The sequence below is a fragment of the Benincasa hispida genome, chromosome 1, assembly GCF_009727055.1.
Source record: "Benincasa hispida cultivar B227 chromosome 1, ASM972705v1, whole genome shotgun sequence".
Classification (NCBI taxonomy): Eukaryota; Viridiplantae; Streptophyta; class Magnoliopsida; order Cucurbitales; family Cucurbitaceae; genus Benincasa; species Benincasa hispida.
Window position 1 is genome coordinate 60,836,231 of NC_052349.1, and position 14,434 is coordinate 60,850,664.

General features: G+C 37.4%; 1 non-coding gene across 1 annotated transcript; it reads right to left on the reverse strand.

Moving 5' to 3' along the window:
- Positions 1 to 250: 250 nt before the first annotated feature.
- On the reverse strand, positions 251 to 337 carry TRNAS-UGA. The gene has a single exon. It is a non-coding gene; the product is annotated as a tRNA-Ser (tRNA).
- Positions 338 to 14,434: the final 14,097 nt, after the last annotated feature.

A 14,434-nucleotide genomic window follows, 5' to 3' on the forward strand; every position in this document is an offset into this window, starting at 1 on the left:
CGCAAGGTGGGTGAAATGAACGCATCAACGCAAATCAAAAGATGATGTTGACATTTCACCTACCATACCATTGGCAGCAGGGATTCAGAAAGGACTAAACGCGCCGAATGTCAGAATCAGAGCAGTCCATTAATGTTGTTGGCAATCCAAGCTCTATATAAAGAAGCTAACCATTCCATCTATCATATCAGTCGAGTCGATTCGATTCGTTCTTATCTCTCGATAACGCAAGAGAGAACTTATGACTTCGCGGATGGAGAGGGATTCGAACCCCCGGTATTCCTATCAATACTTCGGTTTTCAAGACCGACTCTTTCAACCGCTCAGACATCCATCCCCTTCGCGCTTCGCCCACCCTATCTATTCGCGCGCTGGCAGGTAGGGTTTTCGTCTGAGGTTCGCCTAAGGCGAATCCTTGTGATCCAGACAATTGCGTGAGAAGAAGCTTGAGAGTTCTTCACCTCCTTCATCTATTCCGAGTGACGATCGGAACCTTCGACCGAAGTTAAATCTCGGGAGAGTCAGCTTTAGCGCCCATCCATGGCCCACCGGCAGCCTTGACGCACATCCGCTAGAAGCAAGTCTTTGCTTCCAGCCGGTCATTTCATTTTCCTTTCTTTTCTTATATTGTATTGTATACATTTTGTGTTCAATACATTTCTGTGTTTCCTTCGACTCCATCTCCATCTTATTTGCTTAGCATCTTTACTTTCATTGCAAAGCTTAATGAGATTGCTTGGGTATCGCATACTTAGTCATGTGGATTAGGTATACAAAGCATGTAGTAACCCACCAAGAGGTATGCGTTGCATGAGTGTGTGAGTAATCTTATTTGCTTAGTGTGAAGCTGCAGCAACGCTTGTCTATAGGCTAATGCAATGTTTGTCTATGAGTAAAATCAGAAACAACCAACTGCCCAGCACGATCATTCATCATTTAGGCATACTTGGGAGAGTAGTCTAAAGACACAAATCTAAGACTCGAGAGAGTAGATTGGAACGCATAGGCAAGAACGGAGAACTTAGAGATAAGCTCCGTTTGTTAACTTGCATCGCATGCACCCTAGGAATAGAAATGATATTATGTGGTCGCATATTTGTGTGAATGTCATTTTGTCATCGCATAAATAGGGATAGCGGCTTATGTGTAGGCCCTGTAGACTTATCGCATATATCGCATTTGTTCTAGCATTAGAAGCCGTAACATTCGCACCGAGAGGTGGTTTACTATTGTACGTGTGTTGCATGATTGCATGGCTTGCGTTGACTAAGGTTGCCCTTGTAGTCACTCTTAAGTATTGCAATAAAAACATCTCCGCATTTTATCTATTTTTCCCATTCATTTATTTTATGTCAAAAATTGTCGTGTCTTTACCTCTCATGCATATTCTCATTGCGTTGTCTGTTAGCTAGAAGTAGGAGTAGTGTTAGTGTAGAAACCCCTCCATCATTCTTTTATTTAAACGGCTGCATGCACATTACTGTATTCATTTTGCTACAAGTCCCTGAGTTCGACCTCGGATCACCCGAGAAACTTGCGTTCGCGTTATACTTGGCGTGCGCGCAAGAAAACTTGTGACAAGATGCATGGTCATCGCATACATTTGTTGGCACATATTCATTCCAATGCATGACCATCGACGCATGACTATCAACGCATACCTTAAGAACATGCAACACATATTGCGTCCAAGGGATTTTAGTTGTCGAGTAAATTGATATCATCAAGATCTCACGTAAAACAAGCTTACTTCGTGGCTTATGATCCCTCATGTGATCTTCTTCCAAGAAGATAGCATTAGTGGAAACAAACACATTGTTCTTACTTGGATCATAGAAGTATCCTCCTCTCGTTTTCTTAGAGTAGCCCACAAAGAGGCAAACCTTCGAACGCGGTTCCAACTTCTTTGGGTTAGTCACTAGCACATGTGCTGGACAACCTCAAATCCTAAAATGGCATAAACTACTTTTACGGCCTCTCTATAACTCAATAGGTGTTTCAGAAACACTTTTCGAGGGAACGTTGTTCAGGATATAACATGCAGTCTGCACTGCATAACCCCAAAACGAGTCTAGAAGATGAGCATAACTCATCATAGACCGAACGATGTCCAACAAGGTCTTGTTTCTCCTTTCTGATACACCATTCTGCTAAGGTGTACTAAGGGCCTAGAGTTGGGATGCAATCCCCATGTTCTATGATATAGTTCTGGAATTGGAGGTCCATATACTCTCCAGCACGATCAGATCGTAGTGTTTTTATCTTCTTGCCTAATAAGTTTTCAACTTCAGCCTTATATTCCTTGAACTTGTCAAGGGCTTCAGACTTACGTTGCATTAGGAAGAGATACCCAAACCTTGAATAATCATATATGAAAGAGATGAAATATTCATACCCACCTCGAGCTTTAACATTCATCGAACCACAAAGGTCTGAATGTACAAGCTCTAAGGCTTCCTTGGCTCTGTAACCTTTTCCAGTAAAAGGTCGTTTGGTCATCTTGCCTTTGAGGCATGATTCACATACTGGCAAGGAGTTTTCTTTTAAACTCTTTAGAAGTCCACTTTTCACCAACTCCTCAATCCTATTGAGGTTGATGTGACCTAACCTTAGAGGCCAAAGATGGGCGTTTTCCTTTGGAGAAACCTTTGGTCTTTTAGCTGTTGTTGTCGTACTGAACATTTCAGTGTTAAACAACGCTTTTATGACTAACAGCCTTAGTATATATAAGTTATTTTCATCGAACCAGAACCAATCTCCATTCCATTCTTGAAAATAAACACTTTATTCTCAGAAAAAGAGACGGTATAGCCTTATTCAATGAGACAAGAAACCGAGATTAAGTTCCTCTTAATATGAGGAACTACAAAAACATTATCTAGTAACAGATAACGTTTCCTGTCAACAAATAACTTTAGTCTGCCTACAGCAACAGCTGAAACAACCTCACCATTACCGACTCGAAGAGTCATCTCTCCTTGTGGCAACGTTTGCTAGGAACTGAATCCTTGGTAAGATAAACTGACATGATTGGTAGCACCTGAATTAAGAATCCAGGCAGAATCATCATTCTCTACTAGACATGTCTCCAAGACCAATAAATCATATTTACTGTCTTGTCTCCTCTTTTAGAGAGTAGTGGGATGGAGGTCGTTTGCCACAAAATTCGTTTCACACGATTCTTTCCACTGTAATAAATCGGTCATTTTTAAAAGCTTTAAACGGAAATACTAACGAGTTGCTGAAAAGAAAAACACATTGACCTACGTTAGGTTTTAAGCAAATACCCGTTGAAAAACAAAACAACATCCAATAAGGTTTTAGCAAAACTAACATGAACCCCGTGTGACGTCTAGTTTCGCAATGACGCTTCAAAAGTTTAGGACAAAAGCCACCCAAGGGAGGTCAGTTATCCCTCCTCTGAATTGAGAAGTTCTCAACCAGTCATTAATACCAGAACAACTTGTGTTTCTATAATGACTAGCCATCATTGATTTGGCCAAAAGATCATTAACTTATTTAACAATTTCCCGTAAGTATGACCCGCCATTTTAAGCCCTAGAGGTTCGTCCTAAAATGTCAATCCTAAGGGAAAAAATCTGATTGGGGAAAAACCTAAAGCGACCTTATCCATTTCTGGAGTTCATTTTGATATTGACCAACTGCACAAAACCCTTCCTAAGGGGGCCGCTACTAGGGTGACACAAGGGCGTACAGAATGATCTCACGGTGTGAACCAATGACAAAGACCATAGGACGTGTTGACACACACCCTTCACCCACTTACTATAAATCCCTCTCTCCGTCCACTTTGATATTGACTCATGCAAACACCATCCTAAGGGGGATGCATCCTGGGCATTTCGAGGCCAGACATGAATCTTACGGTGGGAACATACAGGGAGAAACGTGAGTGGAATCATAGACATATCTGATACGCCTTCTCCTCCTACTGAGTATTTTTATAACCTAGGGTTTAGCTTACTTAGAAAAAATACAGCTAAGGATTTTAACTAAGTGACTTTTAGGTTTTCCCAAGAGTAACTTTTACCTTGGATAGTTGAACAACTTTTGATCATCATCCATTAAACTCTTTAACAGAGTCTTTGACCAAAACGTCACATGCTTGTTTGAAAATCTATCTAATTCACCTTTTCAGGCAGGTTCCCAAGTAGGGGTGTTTACGTTTCCCGTCAACTTAAGAGCCCCAGCCTAGCCAGAACCCACCTTAGACAAAAGGTCCCTTATAGATAGGTTTACAACAAATTTAATCTTTTATGCTAACTAATTTAATCTTATTAAACCGATTTTAAAAGATTAATCTAGGTTACTAAACTCTTTAGAACCACTGAACTTAGGTCTATCTCAATTCAATTGTAAAACCCTTTTAAAAACATGAGTTCACCCTAAGTCCACATGCAACTCTGAATTATCGATTTTAGGTCTAATTTCCTTTATAACACTTATAAACAGGATTAACCACAATGCGAAGCTAACACATGCAAGACATTCATAATGATTATAAACAGCCTAAGTGTCATGTTCAATGCATTGTCCATTCATTGCTACTTCTTTTATATAACACTTATACAAAACAACAATAAAACAAGCAAAACATGCTTCCATTCACCCTTAGACTATAACATTTATAATAAAAGGATGATGCATGAGAATGCTCACTGCATGCAAAATATAACTCTTATATTTCATGATGCATGTGCATGTTTTCATATAATTTCTTCATGCAAGATTATAACATTTATAGTACAGGTGGGTTTTTGACTATATGACAAACACTTTGGCATATAAGCACCATACATCACATGTATAAGCAATAAAAGTTGATGAACCGGGTAAAATTTCCTTAAAAACACAAAAGGAAAGCTAACTATTACAAAGACAAGGAGTCTTCAGTTCAAACAGGCGAACTGGGTCTTGAACCGCTCGGCAAAGCATCGCTTCTCAAACCATCATGTACTGAGCACCCCGCGATCGTCTACATGATAAAACAAACACTTCGTTATCGCTTACCAACGCTCCCAGAGTTAAACGATAGTTTAGCATGTACTATACGATCGTCTAGAAAAGTCCAAACGATAGTTTAGTTATTACTGCACGATCGTGTACCTTTACTAAGCAATGAAGCTTGAAGTACACGATCGTTTAACGCGCTCCACAGGACGCCTGCCTTCCGTGATCGTTTAAGCGACTACGATGCTGCGAAGCACCATTGCCTAAGCAATCGCATAGCCAGCGTCTTCGTATCGCATACGCACGATCGTATAGGTAGTAACTAAGCGATGAAGCTTGCTAACTACGCGATCGTCTAGCGCGCGCCTTCTACTAAACGACGAGCATACACATGCTCTCACTACGATTGCCACCTCCAGCGCCTACGCGATCGTGCAACCAACACTACACGATATGGTAAACGATTTACCCTATCGCTTAGCATTAGCTAAACGACCGATTAGAAAATACTATACGATCGTCTAGAACAAAAATTCTAAACGATCGCTTAGTGAAATCCCAATGATCGTTTACCTGAAGCTACACGATCCGATCAACACTCGATCTTCTTTTTCATTGAGAACTGCATCCTCATGCGCCGAAGCTTCATTACGAACGACTCGACGAACTCGAACTTTTCGAATTACATACTCGATTGCAAAGTTAATTTTGCCCAAAAAATGCAAGGGCCTTTACAATTAACAGTTTTTAATACCGAAAGCTTTAACAAAAGGCAATTTAAACCCGAAACGTTCATCAAATTCATCCACAAATGCAAAAAACGGTTAACTACAAATGCAGAAATCCACCGCAACTGTAAAAAACGTTCAATTCAGATCTGTAATTTGGAATATCAGAGAACATGGCTCTGATAACAATTAAAGAAAATCGACACTCAATTCATGAGCAGCGGAACAAGACTATTCTAAATTACAATCCTGAATTAACATAACATTTACTGTCGACTTTTATACAAACGGGTATGCAAATTACAGAGAAATTACAGCATGAAACAACAAATGTACAGAGGGACAAACTATACTAACAACGGCAGAAGCGTCTCCACGTCTAATGCGCACTCTGATCGAACCACAGCAACCATGTGTGCTCGATCTAAACGACCGCAACACCGCATGAACACAGCACGAACACTTCGCACTCGTCCTCAACGATCTCCTCCGCAACACTAACTCCTCCACAACACCATGAACAGACTTCTACAAAGCACCACAAACGACCTTCAGAAAACCACCTACAAAGCACCTCAAGTTGAGTCTGACACCACTAAAAAGGTGACCTTGGTGTTCTCGGTGTGAGAATCCAGAGGGTGGGCTCTGTTCGGACTTGGTGTGAGGCAGACAAATGGAGGAAAGACAGATCGTATACACGACTGGGCAAGTGGGAGAAATCAGAGACCTATCGTATAGGTCGATGCCCAATCGTTTAGATAAAACTATGCGATCGTCTAGTAAAAGCTATGCGATCGTTTAGCTCTATCGTTTAGCTCGGTCGATTCTACACGATCGTTTATCTTGGGCCAGCGATCGTTTAGCAAAGCTACGCGATCGTTTAGTAAACACTGCACGATCGTTTAGCTAGTACCTGCATAATCGTTTACTTAGCCCAATCGTCGTTTAGTAAATCTGTATTTACTTGACAACTTCCGTGAATTTCTTTTTCGCCGGAAAGAAAACTCAAAATCTTTTCAAACTCTTATGAAAACCCATTTTTTCAAAATAGGAAACCGATTTCCTTTATACTCACGGTTACCATGATCAATAACCACCCACTTCATTTGGTTATTTAAAAGAAAAAAATATTAATTATCTAATAATTAATATTATTATAAATATAAATGATAACCAACTTATCATACTATATTTATAACCTATAGTTTTAATATTTCATCTCATGAAACATATAAACTATAGTTCTTTTCTATTCCATGGCACTTAACGTAAATCTCATTTACATCAATCCTCCACTAGATGTATCTCATACATCATACCGATTATATCATATATAATCAAAATACCTCTTGTCAATTTGAACATTTCAAATCAACACCAAGAACTTGATCCTTCAACATGTATCTAAGCTACCAAGGAGACCTTATGGACCTGTAGATTCGAAGCTCTAATGGTACGTGAATAACTGACTAAACTCTTTAGTCATGGGATCCACCATCCGTTAACTGCCAGGAACTCCACTAAAGACCGATAGCTGAACTCTCCTCACTACAGATATATTATGTGTTTATCTTAACCAATTAGCAATACGAAAACCCTTCACAGATCGCTCATAAGTACAGTTGAGCCAATAACCGTTGTGCCCCTGTAGTTACATCTGTCTTCTTAAGTACCACTGATGCCTCTAATGAACATAAATTATAGTCCTATTATGACTGAGTCTTCTCTTCCAAAGAGAAGTTGTGACCACTATGTTCAAGCCCCGAAATCAGCACTTAAGGGAGCAATCTCTCTACTTATCCTTGCTTCGGGAAAGGAGTGAATTCCATATTATGGATTGAGTTGCCAGCTCCCAGATCAGACAAGTCCCCAAAAAGGTAGGCGTGTTGAGTTGGCAATCTGGCCACTCTCACCCATAGTAATCAAAGGCCCGCCCTCAAAGGCAGGAGTTCACAAAACACTCAGGATTAAGGTCGTGTCACCTATGGTCATTTAGGTGAGATGCAAGTCTCTAGTATCAACGGTGTTATATACAGAGTCTAGTCATCTCGTGGTCCAGGTCTTATACAAACTTTTTGTATAGGACACCTCCCACACAAATGGTCAGGATCAACCATCTGTAGTAGTTTACAACACTTGCAAACCTCTACAAAGTGGGCCATATCTATAGTGTCACCAGGATCAGGTATCCCACCTTAATCCTTATACTACAGACCGATTTAGGTTATCACTTAAGGCATGATCCACTTGTATATCACATATACATGCTTAAGTTCACATAAGATAACCAAGAAGCTTTATTTATTGGATATGAGTAAATACCAGAATTAAATAACACTTATTTTATTCATTGAACAATGTGTATCTTTACAAAACAACGAGACTCCGGGAGAATTAGGTCACTAATCCCCACAGAGAACAAAGGGTCTGATGCTAGAAGTAAATGTTACTACTGCTGAGAAGTGAAGAATGTCCTCCAAGCCTGAAGTTGCTTCATCTTCAAAGAGTAAGAGTATTCTTGTGAAGAAAGGCAAAGGGAAAAGGAAGGAAAAACCCTACGGGATTGAAAGGCAAGGATAATGCTGCAAAGGGAAATGTTTCCCCTGCAACGATGAAGGGTACTGAAGAAGACACTGCCTTCAATATCTTGTCGAGAAGAGAGCAGAGAAAAGGTAACCAGGCTAACTTGACCGTGGGACCATTTGCTCAGCTCATCCAGTGGGAGAAGTTGCTACTTGTTTTTAATTGTTAAAACTTGTAAAGAACAAATTGTATATATTTTTGTGATAAATGAAATGTTCATTTTCAAAAATTATGTTTGTTCTAGTAACCTCTGTTGAGAATCAAATTGTTAAAAGCCATTTATAGATATTCAGATATCTAAATAACTAGATCAAAGTATAGAAAGTTTAAAGATTTCTAGATCTGACTGTTAACAAAACGTTGTTGAGACAGGTCAGATGCATCTTGCTCAAAGAGTTGAGAATACCTCAATGTAGTGGGAGGAGAATGTGTTTCCTGGCCATTATTAAGATTAAGATGCAATCCCCTTATAGTTTTTTCTAAAGCCTATTGTATACCTAACAATGTTTACAATAATTCTCTTGGTTAAAGTGTTGGAGAATTACCTAGTAGGACTAAGAATACCAGATAACCTAGGGCAAGTGGGAGAAATATCGGGTATAGAGATACCAAATGGTAAAAGATGGGTATGGGATGCCCTAGTTTATTGTATTTCTCTATAAAACTCAAAAACTCAGTCTTATATATCGGATGTATAAGTTACCACTGGATTTTTAGTCCAAGTGGGAGTTTGTTAGGTTTTATGTCCTAAAACTCGTGGTATGTAAACAATGGAACTTATTCTGAAAATTCAATAAAGGTGTTATTGAATAGATCTATTGCTTGAATAGAAATCCAATAAACCTAAAAGTCCCTTGACTATTGGATGAGTACTTGAACTTTATATGGAGACATAAAGGTGGATCAGGTTCGAGTAAATAGTCAAAATGATCTATAGTACATGGATAAAGTTGGGTACCTTATTCTGGTAACACTATTGGATATGGCCTGCTCTGTAGTTGTTACAAGGAGTTGTAAAGTGCTACAAACGAAGTGATCCTAATTCGTTCATGTTGGACATGAGAAATGGGGGTGTCCTTGTGCAAAAGAGTTTGTACAAGATCGGACCACAAAATGAGTCACTCTTACTTTATAACGCTGTTTACTGTTTAGGACTAACTATTTCAAAACGATGAACTAGGTAACTTGACCTTAATTCTGAGCTAACTATGAACTCCTGTTTATCTGGAATTGTTCTTAGATTTGCATAGGTGAGGGTTGGCTCAACAGCGCCGGCCCAATATGACTGCCATTTCAGAGGTAAGACTGGACAGATAGCTAGGGACATAGGGTGCAAGAGGGAATTCCCTCCTACCCGCTTTAGGGATAGTAGAGAGGTCGTTCCCTTAAGTGTTGGTTCTAGGGCTTGAATAAGGGATCCCGCCCTCTCATTTGGAATGAGGGGGACTCGGTTTTGTGATTGAATCACAAAAAAATTGTTCATTAGGGGATCAGTGGGGACTTAAGGAACAAGAGGTAATTTTGGAGATAAAATAGAGATTTGACCCAGCCGTTATTATGAACAACCTGTGAAGGGTTAACTTACTAATCATGGTTATATCGAGTGGACATAATATATCTATAGTAAGGGGAGTTCAACTATAGGCTTTTGTGGAGTGACCCATTAGTTAACGAATGAGGGTTATATCGGTCTAATGAGTTTAGCCGATAAATCTCGGATTGTTGGAGCCCATGATCTATAGGTCCATGGGACCCACTAGCTCGGAAATGGATAGCTCTAGAGTAGCGTGATAAGTTAATTTGAAACGTTCAAATTAGAATCAAACGGAATTGGAGAAAGTATATTTAAATATGATTTAAATATATGAAGATGAATTTGTGTAAAAATTAAGTTAATATTAGATATTAAATTAATTAGAATTATTTAAATTGTTTAAATAATTATTTATTAATTTTATTATAAAATTAATTTTTGAAATTAATTTGTAAAATTAATAAATTTTGATTTTAGAAATAAAATATTATTTTAAAATCAATTTTGGATTTTTGGAAAATGAAAAATCACACAAAACTTGAAAATGGGTTTTCAAGTTCTTCTTCAAAGTAGCTTACAAAGAACCCACCACTCCTCCTTTGCTTTACTCCAAGCATGAGTTGCATCCCATGCAACATATCTCTTTGCATGATAGTCTGTAATATATTGAAGAGATTTGAGTGAAGAAAGGCATGAGAACCGACTGAATTTTTGCTGAAAAATTCGGATGAAGAAGATGTTCTTCAATGAGTTCTGTTCGGTGAGTTTTCTCCATATTCCCTTTGATTCCAACTTATTTTGAGTCCCACAACTCAATCTAGAGCACCAAGAGAATAGTAGGAAAGATCTTGTGGTGGTCTACATAAGGATTCAGAGGATTTTGCAGCTGGAAATGGAGATTTCGTTGGTTCGGCCAAGGTATGTTCATGGAACCCATTATACTCTGCTTTTAGCATGTTTCTTTTCAACCAAATTAATGAATTAGAATGCTTATGGATCCTGATTTCTTCCCTGCGTGATAGTGTTGATCCAACAATTCAAAACCTATTGATTTGCAAATGAGTTGGGAGATAGAGGGCATTCCTCTGTTAAAACAAATTTTAAATCATCATCTGGTAGTGTTGCGTTTATATTTAATGTTGAATGATTAAGACTATTATATTTATTGGAAGCGAGTGATTTTGAAGAATTCAACATGCTGAAAACGTAAACAAATTCTAATTAGTAAATTGCTTTTAAATCCAATTTTAATTTTAGCAAAAGCAATAATGTACCCAAATTTCATTATTTATTTGCAACGATGCTTTAGTGAGTCAAAATAAATGCTACTGAGGGACAGTCAAATACACCTTCACTGAAGCAAGACAATCTTGACTAAATACTATCTTTAGAATAACTCTTATTCCTATAGTCATTTATTTACCGTTTTCGGTCAGGAACTTACTAACACTTAGTAATTCTCGTAAGTTTAACCCTTCATTTACAAACCTTAGAGGTTGGCCCCAACGATGCTACCGAATTGGAGAGTCAAGGTTAGGAATCAACCTAAGAAATCCTATCCACTTTTGGAGTTTGAGTTGTTTCGAATCCCGTGTTACAACCCTCTGAGGGGATAACTGCTGTAAAACGACTAGTATATGTCACATAAAAATGACAATCAGACGCAACATAGGAATCTCACGATCCAAACTAATGGAAGAGACCGCAAGATACGTTGACACATATCCTTCACTCAATTACTATGAACTACTTCCCCTATTCACCTTGCTATTGACCCATGCAAACACTTTCTGAATGAAAGTCACTTCTAAGGTGACACGAAACCAAGCACGGATCTCACGGTGTTAACTCTTAGGGACGCAAAAACTAAGAATAACATACCATATATGTTATTAATCTCCCATTGAAGTGTTCTATTTGTTTTGGGTAAATATTTATTTAGGTATATTTCGGCTAATAAACAACCTAAGTAGAGGTGATCTTCCAAATATAACTTTTATATTTGGCTTTAACCTATAATATCTAGGTGATAAACCAGTTTTAAAATCTCACATCGCTCAAGCATGCTCAAAAAATTGGGTGCTCATAAAATTAGGTTATCAACGTTCAATTATTCAGTTATAATCCTTAGATAGGAGGTGTTCCATAAACCATCAACTTAAATACCTCCAACCTTATATAGGATTATAGACCAGTTGAGTTTGTAACCACAATTTTACAAGAAAATGACCTATTTTAACTATTAAAACAAGTTGTCATGTGTTAACCCTAGATGAGTATGCATCTTATCTTTGTTATGGATTTTAAATGTCTAATTCGGTTTTTATAACAATTATAAAACAATAGACATACTGATCATCCATAACATTCATCACGCATTTCAAGATTTAATATAACACTTTATATTAAATACTTGAAACCCTAAACATGCATACTATATGTTATAATTCTTTATAACATACTTTTAATGCATGCTTCATACTTTTTATGGTGGGATTTTAAATCTACATGGCATGCTATGTGCACATACAAGATTTTTGTAATTATAACATACATTCATAATGCATAAATAATTAAACACATACTGATATGGACCAATTTTGGTATCATAAGCAAACAAATAGTCAAAATTATTACAATAATAATCAAAACCAACTTCCAAAAGGTTTTGGACTTCACGAACCAACCAGAACCGGATCTCCAATGAATTAAAACGAGTTGAACTGAACAAAAAAGGACTGAACCGGACTCTAAGACCCGAACTAGTCGAACCGGTTGACTTGAACCGTCGGTCGAGTCACACACGTTCTCTTTGGGTTGGGATGAGTAGCATTACAACGCTTCATCCCAGCGTTGCGATGCCACGGGCTTTTAAAGAACAACGTTGCAATGCTCTGTAGGTAGAGTTACAACGCTTTGTTGCATTAGCTTCATTTCCAATTTTCTTCAGTTGACCTCTCTTGCTTCTTTCTTCAATTACAGCCTAATTATAACTCTATTGACTCTAACAAATTTACAGACTCTTGATCACACATTAAGGCCCATAAACAAAGAGCCAATTACAACAATTAATATTTAATTGAAGAGAATTTAAATGCCGAAACTGAAATTATTCATATCAGCAACTATTTTCATACAACCTATGAAAATCACCCACCAAGCTAAAATTACCATGAATTGAGTGCTTAAATTATGCCCTGATACCAATTGTTGGTGTTAACAAGCAATTAGCAGAAGAAATCGGGATTATTAAATACTCTAATTCATCAATTTTAGCAACTAAGATAACATGCTCATCAATTAAAAAGAGGGTTTCAAGAAGTTACCTTTGAAGAACTTCTTCAATCTATGAAATTAGCTTGAATTTTCACTCTAAATGGTTGTAGCCATCACTTGATCTTCTCTACTATTCTTTTGGACCTTAGATTGGGTAGTGGAACCCAAAATGAGTAGAATTCTCATAGAATTTTGAGAGGATGTGATTTTGTGTACATGCAAAATGAAGAACTCTTCTTCAATGCCCAATCACTCAGAAAAATAGTGTTCTCCTCATTTCTTAGCTCTATTGAACTGGTTTTGCTCAATTTCAACATGTAACTCCTTTGCATCTGAAATTGACACCTCAATTTGTACAAATTGAAGCAAGAAGGAGGTGGAAAACCATGTGGAGAAAGGGGAAAAACTCACTTTCTTCCAATTTTAAATTAAATATAAAACTAATTTTTAATTTGACATCAAATTTCAAATTTCAAAATTAATTTAATTTAAATAATTACTTTTAACAAAATTAATTCTAATGATTAATTTTGAATAAAATTAATTTTAAATGATTAATTAAACTTTTAAATTAATTTAATATCATATATTAAATTAATTAAACACCAATTCCTCAATCATGAATCTCTATTCATGTAATCAATATTTAAATCAAATTTAAATATTATCCAATTATCTAATTTTGTTTAATTTGAGAATTAAATGTGTAATTATATTGTATATAATTACTAATTCTCTTAATTCGAATTTGAATGTTTTAAATTTACTCATCACCCTATTCTAAGGTTTAATCTATTTGTGAGCTAGTATGAGGATCTAATGAACATACAGATTATGGGCTCCAACGATCCGAGATTAATTGGCTAAACTCTTTAAATCGAATTAATCAACATTCGTTAACTATCGAGTCACTCCACTAAAGCCCAGTAGTTGTACTCCCCTCACTATAGACATATTTTTATCCATTCGATTTAACCGTAATCAGTAAGTCGACCATTTACAGGTTGTTCGTAATAACGACTAGGTTAAAAACTGTTTTATCCTCGAGATTACATCTTGTTCCTTAAGTCTCACTGATCCTCTAATGAACAATTGGTTTGTGATTCAATCACTAAACCGAGTCCCTCTCGGGCCAATAAGAGGGTGGGGCCCCTTGTTCAAGACCTAGAATCAGTACTTAAAGAACAACCTCTCTACTATCCCTAAAAGCGTGTAGGAGTGAATCTCGTCTTGCACCTTATGTTCTTAGCTATCTACCTGGTCTTATCCCTGAAATGGGAGGCTTATTGAGTCGGTACTGTTGAGCCACCCCTCACTTATGCAAATCTAAGGATAATACTGA